We start from the raw sequence: 12,730 nt of genomic DNA on the forward strand, positions 1-12,730 counted from the left end.
AAATAAATCTTGGCCCCCCATTTTGGCTTCCTCCAATCTATTTAAATTGGATTCTCCTCTCCTAAAAAATAATCCATCTTTTATGTATTGTTATGCTGCTAAATCGAGCTCCAAATCCATCCATTGCACCCTTGTTATGCCAAAATATTGCCATAGAAAATGCACCTTTGATCTAACTTAGCCAACATTCCATCATCATATCTTATTGTGTAGTGGAGAGCAATCCACACATCACCCTTTGAAGATAAAATCAAATCAAGTGAAGCAAAGGGTGTATCTGCTTCATCAAGCTCAATCGAAGGAAGAAAAGAGAACTAAGTTATAATGGTTTATTTGCTTATTTGAATTCTTTCATTTGTGTTTTATATGATTTGTGCAACTAACCATTAGATTTAGGTTTTTCCCCTCTTTAGTATTCTCTATTGCTAATATTTGTATTTGTAAGAATTGACTAGCAACCCAATATCTAGAGGCCAATTGAATCGCACAAACAAGAGATAAGAATATAGACAAAAACAAATTGTATTCTCATCAAGATTCAAATAGGTCGATCAACATACAATGTACATAGGCCTACTTATATAGGCAAGAGAAAAGGGAATGAGAGCACACAATAATGACATGTGGCCTAATGAGATGCAAGGGTAGGTAAGAGTTAGTTGGAAATTAACCACCCAACACAAGTAACAATGCATCCTAGGAAAGGACAATTTCACCTAAAGTAGAAATGCTCCAACTAATACTATGCAATTCCCTTAGTAAGCTTAAGTAAAGTGTAATATTATCCTAGAGATAAATAAAATAAATTAATTACACCAACACCCCCCTTAAGTGAAACTTAGGGGAATGTAGACTCAAGATAACAATGCAAGATGGGTCCTAACCACTAGGCAATGTGAAAACTCTTATAGAATATTTTGAAGCTAAACTCTGATAAAATATTTTGAAGCCAAATAGCCTCAATAGTTGCATTAGCAGCCCCTAGATACTCAACCATAGTTGAAGAAAGAGAAACATCATGTTGCTTCTTACTTTGCTAACAAATGGGTCTAGAACCAAGATTAAATCTATAGCTTGAAGTAGACTTAGAATCATCAAGATCACCAACCCAATTAGAGTCTGTGTAACCAATCAAGATAAGTCATCTACCTACTGCATAGTGAAACCCAAAGTGATGTGTACCCTATATTTATTGAAAGATTCATTTGGAAACTTTCCAATGGAGCTCATGTGGTTCCTACATAGTGTGAAACAATGCCAATCACAAAAGAAATATCAAGGAATGTGTGAGTCAAGAAGATGAGACTCCCAAAAAGTTGATGACACAATGTGGCATCAACAAGTGGAGTGGAACACTTAGCCTCAAGCTTGACTCCTAAAAGAAAGGGAGTTGGCATAGGATTTCAATTAGCCATGTGGAATCATGCTAGAAGATCAATAGAATACTTGGGTTGAGCAAGAGTGATTCTAGAAGAAGATTGTGATATCTCAATCCTGAGAAAGTAATGCAAAAGGCCCAAGCCATTCATAGAAAATATCTCATAAAAAGAATATTTGACACTACCAATGATGGATGAGGTGCTCCCTATAATGATCAAGTTGTCAAAATAGAGCACAAGTAGAAAATGACAGTCATCCTGTCACAAAATGTAGATATTCAGATCTGAATGACACCTAGTGAATCATGCTAAGAGAAGAAGGGAATCCATATTGGCATACCTATTGGATATTGTTGGAGTTTGTTGATAGCATGAGCTTGTATGGTTGCAGTTGATGTCAAACCTAGTGATTCAGATGGATGTTGTTTTTTATATGCTTTTGGTTGTTATGAAAATTATGTTTTATGTTGCAGTTAATGTTTTTGGTGTTGGTTGTGTCATCCTATATTCAGGGTGGTTTAGAAACGGATATGATGCTAATTGTGTTGTGGCTTAGTGGATCATATTATTTTGGTCCAAATATGTGTTGGAAGTTGTGTTGAGATTTTATTTTGGGTCTCACCAAGGCATTGTGGAGACCCACATTGAGTATTTTGCATTGAAAGAGGTTATGTGGCTGACTGATTGTTATTTATAGATGTTAAGTTTGGTAATGGCTTTGGAGTACATGTTAGTGTGTGCAGATTATTCAGTCAATCATGGAAGGATATAATTACACTATGTTTTGGTTCCCTCTTTCTCTTGGAGTGAACCACTTTAAGTATTTTAGGTTCAAGTGGCTTATTTTGTGTAATATTGCTTATTCTATTTTGGCTGACCCTTAATTAGGATTTCAATGTTGTATCTCATATTTAAGATATGTAGATGGATAAATTATTGTGTGGATGAGAAGTGAATTGTGTGAGAAGTTTATGCGAATGATTTGCAAGTAGATTTGAGTTTGTGATGATGCAAAAGTCAGCTTGAGAAGAAATCTGAAGGTAATATATTTTGCAAGATAGTGTGTTGTGACAATGAATATTATTAGGGATGTTTTCCATGATGTTGGTTGCTTGATTTAGTTGTTCAAGGAAAATGTCATGTTCAAGAGAATCCATCTCAATTTCAATTCATCTATTTCATTTGTTTTTTATTGATAATGAGTCTTTCAACAACACTTTGTATCTTGTCTTGAAGAAGTGATCTTCAGTTGAGCAATCCTCTTTGTATCTTGCTTAAGGTTATGCACCTTAGATATGCAATTCCTTAAATTTGCAATTCCTTCAGTTGTTGGTCCTCTTTGTTCATGTGTTGATGGTTGATGCTTATGTGTTGATGGTTAATGTTTTATTTCTAAGTAAGTTAATGTTATTTATTTATAATTTATTTTAAAGTTTTAGACTCATTCACCCCCTCTCAGTCCTATTGGGTGCTCAACAATTGGTATTAGAGAAAGGTTCCTCTTTGGAAAACCGCTTGAGGTAGATCTAGAGATTGTTAGGATTCCCAAAGATACTAAGAGGGGGGGTGAATCAGTATCTAACCGGTTGGATAATTTTCTTAACTTAAAACATGTAAAGCATATCAATACTGTATAATGGTAAACAAAAAGTAATGCAATAAACAAAGATAATAGCAACCACATGAAAAGCACACCATAACACAGTAGTTTAACGAGGAAACCCAGTGTGGGAAAAACCTTGGTGGGATTTGTGACCCACAATATTCACTTACTAGCTAATAAGATAATATTACTGCTACAATAGGGGCCTGCACATGCAGGAAGGCCAAGTGCCTAGAGCTCACTGCTCAATTACAAAATGGGAAGTCTCACTGACTTAAAAAATGGATTATGCAAATCCAATGTCTTGTACTACTTCAAAATAGCATCTACTATGCCAAATCCAGTACCAGTTTTAGCTCTGCTTCATACATAAACCCTTAACCTATAATTCGCATAATAGGTTTGCCTTATTTCACCTATCTTCTTTCTTACAAAATATTTTATAATGATCTCACACATATATGAGTCATTTTACAACTTGCTAATTCAGCTTACAATGATTTTACAATTAATTACAAAATATATTATAAACAAAATTCTTGTCGGCCTGGGTGCCGGTATACTTCCTTTTACTACCGGTGTTCTATGTGCCGGTGTAGAGTCTATTGTTGCTGGTGCCGGTATATTGTCTTGTCAATATCATATGATTGCAAGGTTTCCATCAATGACAAAACCTTCAGTCGCCTACAATATCTCATTGGAGTGTGCATTTGCCAATAATCTCCCCCTTTGGCATTAATGGCAACACTCATGAGAAAAATCCAAAAAGTGTCATCCAAAAAGAATCTGCCAGAATTGTCTTACCAAAAATTGTGTACCCAAAAAAATATGTGCTCCCCCTGAGCTAATGAGCCATTTGCTGATTATTTTTCTCATTACCACTACTCCCCCTTTGGAATCAATGACAAAGGTTGTCAAAGTTTTGATTGAGTGTGGTTTCCAGCTTCATCCTTGTAACCGGTTGGTTATAATCTAAAAAAAGTCTACCAATACCAGATTTAGGCTCTCAGTGAACCGTTCAGTGTCCTTTAATGTGGCCTCTGTCCTCTGAAGTGTATCAGTGAGGTGTTGCATTTTCTATTTTGGTGTTTTCTGTCCTTGAACTAGAGCCTCAGATATCTCTTCTCTCAAGGAGGCGAGGCAGTCCAATCTTGGACTAAGTTTCCATTTTAGATCTTTTGCCTTTCCTTTTATACTTTCCTTCCCTCTTTCCAATTTTAGAAGTTCCTCCTCAAAACCTGTTGTTTTCTGCTCAAAAACTGATAATGGCTCAGATGAATTAATGAAGTTGTCAGCTAATTTATTTATTTCTTCATGTACCTTGCTGATCTTCTTGTCTATATCTACTGTCAAAAAGTTTGTTTTGCATGTATCTATGTACAAAGTTTTAAACTCTTTTAGTGTATTACATAGTGCCGGTAAAAGAGTGTCAAATTGTCTCATGCACTTCTTTATTTCCTCTTCAAAGAATTTGTGTTTTTCCTTCTATAGTTTCTCTTTGAATGCTTCCTCATTTATTTGTTCAACTGTCACAATGTTGCTAGTAATATACTTAGACAATGTGTCCAGTTGATTCAAAAAATCTTTATTATCCATATTACATTTTGGTGCTATCATTTTCAAAATTGGGATTGTATCATCAATAGCTTTGTATGCTTGTGAGCTACACTCTGTTATTTTTTTGATAGAATCCAAAAGAACTTTTGTCACATTTATTGGTCTGAATTCTGCATTGGAAGAACCAACAATCTATATTCTACCAGTGTGAGTAATTTCTTTGCTTGTAGTGACCTCTAGTAGGTCAGTTTGTGTTTGCATTTCTCTAAGAAAAGGTTTAGGTTGCTCAGCTATTGCCAGCGGCACTATCTCTGCATGAACCTATTCCTGTGAGGGAGCCTGTTGCTCTGCCTGTTTCTCAATGTTGTCCACTGCTGGTTCTTCTTCTGTGCTACCTATTGCCGCTGGCCCAGTTGCCACATCTGTTTTCCCTGTTGATTCCTTATCTACCACAATATTGACTTTCTGAGTGTCAATGTTCATTGTACATAACACCTTAAAATCAGGATTTGTGTCCTCATGTGGTATGTCCATACTCTCACTAGCCAGTTGATTGTCAGTAGTAACTACCGGTGGAGTATCTAGAGGTGGTGGGGATAAGTTGTCTATTATTTTTATGTTGGGTGGTCCACCAACCTTTCCTTTTCCCTTAACCTTTTGAAATACCTTGATGGTTTTAGGACTTTGATACTCTTCCTACTTTTCCTTCTCTACAAGATATATGTCCCATGCATTAGTTGTTTCTTATGTTACCTCATTCACTCTCCCTGCCATTAGTGCTACATGTCGGTGAGGAGTTGAAAATACTGACCAGTTAGCCTCTGAGATCAATTTATCTATCTCATCAGGTGAGTTGACAAGATGTAAAACAAGTAATTTTTCAATTTTTATTTTCTTATCAAGTTCAATAATACCTACTCTCCTAGCTTCAAGTTTGTTGTAGAGATCTGTCGGTATTTCATCAACACCTTGCATCAAAAATTTCTTTAAAATATCTAAGTGCAATATTACACTATTCTTGACTTTATCTTTGTCATCATCTGATAATGTGTTATACATTTTTCTGATATTTTAAAATTTACCATCCTCAGTAATTTCATCTAGTAATTTATCAATAGGAGCTATGGACTTCTTCTTAGGAGTCACCTTTTTCTTCTTTGGAGTTAATTTCTTTGCTGGGGGCCTTACTGCCTGTTGTTATGTCTTGTTCTTCTAGGAGAAGGTGAAGAGACCGGTGAAGATTTCCTTTTTCTCACAACTCTTTTGAATGTAGCTGGTATGTCACTTTTTGAAGAAGTTCCAACCAGTGAAAGGTGAATTTCTGGTTGAAGTGCTTCTAACTCATCTTCAGTAATACCAGTTTGTTTAAGTACATCTTCCTTAATAGCTTTTGCTTGCCTGGATCCTTTTCTAACTGTTGCCTCAACCTTTTTAACATTTTTCTTGGATTGAATTTGTTTTTCAATAGTCTCAACATTGCCAAATACCTCTTCTTTAGGTTCCTTAGGTGCTTCTAGGAGGGATTTTGCATATGTTTCTATTATGTGGTCATCAATTTCATACCCCATTTCAGTAACCCAGATGGTTCTTGGGATAACTGCCTCCATCTAAATTTCATCCTTCTTTATTACAAAACATATTTCATCCTTATATTTTTCCACAATTGCTTGTGACAATCTAACTCTGGTCTTCATTCGGGCCTTCAATTCCTGAAAATACTCATTTATGTTCTTTTCTCTGTTCTCTCCCATGTTGTTTAGTAAATCTAACAACTATTTGCCTATCGGTATATCAAAACCAAAATTTCTAATACCAATATCAGGTACTTGTTTGGTTATGTGCAACATTAGACAAACAAGTAGGTTTCCAAATCTGAATGTTCTCTTTTTGTCTTTCTTTATCTTTCCCAAATTGTCAATCAGTTCATATTTAAGCCATTCACACACATCTATTCTTGCATTATCATTAATCATATCATAGGCACTTTTAATGCATAGGCTAGAGACTAAGTTTAACCTATTTGCATGTGTAGTTTTGTAGCCTAAGATCATACTGATGAATTTCACATTGATATTTGTTACATCATTTACACTTAAAGATCTCTTATCAGATGTTGCACCAGTTAGGTTTATCACTAGGCCATTTGAGACCTTCTTTGTTTTGTTAGGCCTATTACCGATGGAAGGTAACCCTGCCACAACCTTTACTACTTCTTTTGTGATTTTGTAAACTGAGTCCAACCAGAAGAATGCACCATGTGCCCTGCTTAGTACTATCCTTATAAAATCCTTGGGAAAATCCGAGATACTGAGAATTTTAGTGAAACCTAGGGTTTCAACTATCTTGTGTTCAGGTTTGACATTTCCAGATTCATCACAAATTACAGATTTATATATATTCTTAATTTCCTCATCACCCAATTCCTCTATATGACAATGTATATACATTCTAGGGTCTTCAGCAAAAACTACTCCCTTAGGAAATTTAGAAAATGCACCAATGTTATCATCTTTCTTGGCAATTTCAGAAACTAACTGGAATACGGGTCTAGGGCATTTAATAACTTCAACAATAGTAGGGTTTGCAATGAATTTAGGAGCAGATGAAGAAGCCATGGATATAAATACCTTTATCTACCTTAAGGAATGATTGCTTGATGAATTGCTTCACTTCTTTGCTTGGAATGCCTTTGCTCTGGAATTTTTGCTCTCAAAGATTTGAATGCTCGGTGAAATGAAAATGGAGCCAAAACACTTGTTTTATAATGTTAATTTCACCAACCACCACATTTAATGCTTTTCGGTTAAGTAATGACTTAACTTATCTGCCAGTATAGAAGTAATTTCAACTTCTCACCATCAACCGAGGGAATAATAGCATGTTTCACATTTGGTTGCTAAACCCTCAAAGGAATTTTCTTCAGTTAGATGAAGAGTCTCCTGTCGGTGGAGTGTTACTCTATTCTACCAGTGGAGTGTTACTCTATTCTGTCGGTGGAGGAGTATTCCTATCAACATTTAGATCTGACTTTCTGATCCATTATTTTGAGAATTCTTGCTTTACCTCTTCAACCTTTTCTTTACCTTTCAAACTAGCACCATTATTACTTGTCGGTGATGCCTTCTACAAAATTTTGCAATATGTCCATTCTTGTTGCAAGCATAACAGGTCACATTTTTTTTCTGAATAGCTTTCCCATATCCTATGTCAGTTTGTGTTCTACACTGATTAGATAAGTGTCCAAATCTTCCAAAAACATAACATCTTACATTCATTCTGCAATTTTTTGAATTATGACTAGTTTTGTTGCATTTGGAGCATTGAGTGGTGGGTGTATTGATGCTCTGATAATTTCTAGATCTACACTGATTTTCTCTATGACCATACTTGTTACAGTTAAAGCATTTTCCAATAAATTTATAAGCATTTGGTTGTCTTACCGGTTTTCTATGATCATGTGTGTTTGCAGTACCAGAGCTTTCACCAACTTCAAATCCAAGGCCATTAGTGTCACCATTTGGTTTTTTATTTTTTAGCAAGTCACCAAGTTCTTCTGAGCTTTTCTTGAATTTTTCCTTGTGTTGATTTGTAGTAGCCAGTTCTCTTTCCAAGATACCTTTTTGTCTCATGAGTTCATTTGAGTTATTTTGTGCATGCATCAAATCTGTCTTCAACATATCATTTTCATAATGAAGTCTTGTGTTTTCATTTGTAGCATCATTCAATCTTCTAGTCAAGTCTTCTTCATTCTTCTTTCTATCTTCAATTTCTTTACAAAATCTCATAGTCATATCCTGCATCTCATTCTTTGTTGTCATGTTTTCTTGTTTCAGCTTATTCATCAGATCACTAAGAGTTTCTTTTTCATTATTCTCATTTTGCATTTTTTCACAAAGTTCTCTTCTCTTGTTTCTTGCAATGGTAATATTTTCTTGAAGTGCTTGAATAATATCCTGTGCAGCCTTTAGATCATCTTCAAGTTTGATATTTTTCAACTTTTCTGTATCATAGTCTGAGAGAGCTGCTTCTAATTGCTTCATCAAGTTTTCCATCTCTATTGGTGTCAAGATCTTCCTCAAGTTGTTAGGCTTCTAAAAATAGAGGACCAAGCTCTGATACCAATTGTTAGGATTCCCAAAGATACTGAGAGCGGGGGGTGAATCAGTATCTAACCGGCTGGATAATTTTCTTAACTTAAAACATGTAAAGCATATCAATACTGTATACTGGTAAACAAAAAGTAATGCAATAAATAGAGATAACAACAACCACATGAAAAGCACACCATAACACAGTATTTTAACGAGGAAACCCGATGTGGGAAAAACCTCGGTGGATTTTGTGACCCACAAGATTCACTTACTGGCCAATAAGAGAATATTACTACTACAATAGGGGCCTCCAAATGCAGGAAGGCCAAGTGCCTAGAGCTCACTACTCAATTACAAAATGGGAAGTCTCACTGACTTACAAAATGGATTATGCAAATCCAATGTCTTGTACTGCTTCAAAATAGCATCTACTATGCTAGATTTAGTACCGGTTTTGCTCTGCTTCATACACAAACCCTTAACCTATAATTCGCATAATAGGTCTACCTTATTTCGCCTATCTTCTTTCTTACAAAATGTTCTATAATGATCTCATACATATATGAGTCATTTTACAACTTGCCAAGTCGGCTTACAATGATTTTACAATTAATTACAAAATATAGTATAAACAAAATTCCTGTCGGCCTGGGTGCCGGTATACTTCCTTTTACTACCAATATACTTCCTTTTACTGCAGTTGTTGGTGGAATGCAAGATGAAAGTGATGTCATACAAAACATCTTGTTTACATTGAACAAACTGTACAAATCGAAGAAGTGTGCTATTGAATAATGTCATGACTTGAATAACTACACAATTGATTAGCTTATCAAAACATTGTCTACCTATGAAATTGGAGAGATGGAAGATATAAAATCCTATCGAAGAGAATCAACATTTAATGTTCAAGGATATCAGGAGATGAACTAAAAACAAGTGAGAAATTGAATGAGATTGAAGGAAACTTTGTAATATTACTAAAGAGAGAAATTATAAAGTACAAAGGTAAATTTCCCTTGAAATGATTTAATTGTGGAAGAATTGATCATTAATCTTTTAAATATATATATAAAGAAGGCTATGGAAAATCTAATGATGCTTACAAGAAAAGTAGATATAGAACACATGATTTTAAGAAAGGAACAGATGATAGAGATAAAGGGGAAAAGAGTTTTTTCTTTATGGAGGAACATTTGTCTGAAGAAGAAGATGCTAAAGAATCGAATGAAGAATCTTTATTCTTGGCTATAGAAGAGAAGAATCAAGATAGATCTAGAAGATCAAAAGAAAAGACTGCACCACATGCTAAAGTTGAACCAAGATCATGGATCATTGATTCTAGATGCTCGAATCATAGGACCAAAGACAAAGACAAATTTATCACTCTAAAGAAGTATGATGGTGGATTAGTAAAATTTGTAATAGATAAAGCTACACATATTTTTGGAATAGGAAGTATCTAGATTGATGGTAAGCATAAAATTTATTGTGTTTGTTATGTACAAGGTTTTAGACATACTTTTTTGAGTGTTTGTTAGATTTGTAATAAAGGTTATGAATTCATGCTCATTGATACTAGATGTATAATTATAAAATGTGTAACATCCTAAATTGTACTCCCTTACAATTTTGTCCTCACTTGGGCCTCACTCTAGTGTTCATCTCCTAAGGCCTAATTGAAGCTCTCATTTTGCTCACACTAGCTACCAAACTCAAGTTTTCACTGCTTACACTTTCCTCCCCTTAATCCTAGAGCCTTGATGTCTAGGACTATGGTGCCTAGCATCATGGTCCTCTTAAAAGGCCCCATTTTGGGGCCTCATAATGGTCACCCAATTTGGGTGGGGACCTAGATCCTGTGTAAGCCCGTGTCAAAAAATTTAATTTGTTTTTTGACGAGCAAGTATAAAAGGAGGTCTATTCCTCTCATTTTAAACCTAACACTCATAATTTGAATTCACGATCAACTCAAGAGAGAGAAATTGAGATCCTACATTCAAGTGAGCAAGCATTTAGTATTCTATCAAGCATTAGAGTAGAAGTAAAGTTAAGATTCAAGCATTGAAGATGACATTCATGTTCTATGTTTTACGAAAACTATCTACATGAAACTCTAGTTCCTTGTGAAGACAAACATAACTTCATTAAAGGTATATCATTAGTGTTTAAGACATTTTCAGCCTTACCCTCAAAAGGAAAGCATTTTTACTTCAATACTTCATTTACATTTCAATTTTATTTCATGGTTAATTCCAAAACCAAGGTTTGACCTAAGGCAAACCCCTATTACCAACAATTTTCCCCTTTTCACTGTTTGTAGGAAAATTTACAGAGTTGTGTTTCGAAGCAATGAAAAGATTCATAGAGACGAACAAGTTCCCCTATGGATGACAAAAAGTTAGGAAAACCAAGGTGACCATCACCATGGTTCCGAAAATTTAGGTTGAATTTTAGGGAGCAGATCCGAATTATATTCCTTTTCTCAAATCTAGATTTGTGGTTCTGTATGATGAATTTAGCTCATTTTTTATGCATAATCTCTTCAATAATTCATTATTTAACCCTAATATTCTATAATTCACAAATACAATTTAATTAAAGAGAAAGAAGAGCCCCATTTAGGAGCCTAAAATCTTATCAGAATGTTGATCTCCCAAGATTAGATCTATCAAATTCCTATCCCTCCCTAATGTAATGGTAATTAAGTAAAAATTAGTGGTTTTACTATATTCTATGGTGAAACCATAATTTTTCACCTTTACAAAAGGAAAAACCAAAAGGTTGGAAGTAGAAGGAATCAAGACAAGTGAAAAATGTTTACTATATAATGGATAGAAGTGGAAACATATGTTATCCGAGTCAAAGCAATGGACGTTGGTTATAACTTAAGAGGATGGGATATGTTAACTTTGATTACATGATAAAGATCAATAACTTTAAGGCAATAAGAGATTTACCAAAAAATATCAAGCCAATTGACACTGTGTGCTGAGAATGTCAGTTGGGAAGAAGACAAAGAGAAGTTTTAAGAATAAGGAGTATTCTATGACATATGCATTAGGGATAATTCATATAGATCTATGTGGCCCTACAAGGACAAGTGAACTTAATGGTGAAAGGTAGTTTATGTTACTCATTGATGATTATTTTAGATGACATGGGTTAAATTTTTTAGAGAAATATATGAAGCTTTTGAAAGATTTAAAGTTTTCTAGTGGTAGAAAATCAAGTTGATGCTAGAATCAAGTGTTTGAGATCTGATAGAGGGGTAAAATTACAAACCTATGTCACATTTCAGGCCAACTTATCAACATAAATGAATTTAAGTATTTTTAATTAAAATTTAATTTCAGTCAAACATATGGTCTATATAGATTCATTATAGCTAACTTATAAATGGGCCACAATTTTTCCAAGTGAAAGTATCTACTAAATGTATATTTTATACCACTTAGGGTCCAATTACCAAAAAAATGGTTTTTTAAATACTTGATGTTTCAACAACTCCTACTCTTATAAATAATATATATTTTTAAATGTAAATATACTCTTTTGTAGAGCTATAAGTTAATTTTGAAAAATATATATCATTTAATATTTTAATTAATTTTTATTTTAATATTTTATTTTAATTGAAAGTAGGTCATCAACACTAAAATATAAGTTTGATTATCTTGTCAAGGAAAAATACTTAAATTTGTTTAAAATTTATGAAAAATATATGATGCATTAGAGAAAAGATCTATGTCATTATGAGATAGTTCTTTTCTATTTTGAATAAATAATTAAGACAAAATATGGTGTCAAATGGAAATAAATATTTTTAGTATACACAACTTTTCAAATTTCTATAAAAATATGTATTTATTAAAAATAGTGAAAAATATATCCATGCACTAAAATTTCAAGTTATAAATACACATAAAAAAATTGAAGAAAAAATTGATAAAATTTACTATGTAAAGTGTGATGCCTTGTGTAACTTCAATTTCAACATTTTATTAGTAGCTAAATTTTAGTGTCTACTTTATAAAAAACTATATTCAAATCATTTTTAAAATTCTTTTAGAAAATACAAACATAAAATACACTAAAAA

The sequence above is a fragment of the Cryptomeria japonica genome, chromosome 11 (assembly GCF_030272615.1).
Source record: "Cryptomeria japonica chromosome 11, Sugi_1.0, whole genome shotgun sequence".
Lineage (NCBI taxonomy): Eukaryota > Viridiplantae > Streptophyta > Pinopsida > Cupressales > Cupressaceae > Cryptomeria > Cryptomeria japonica.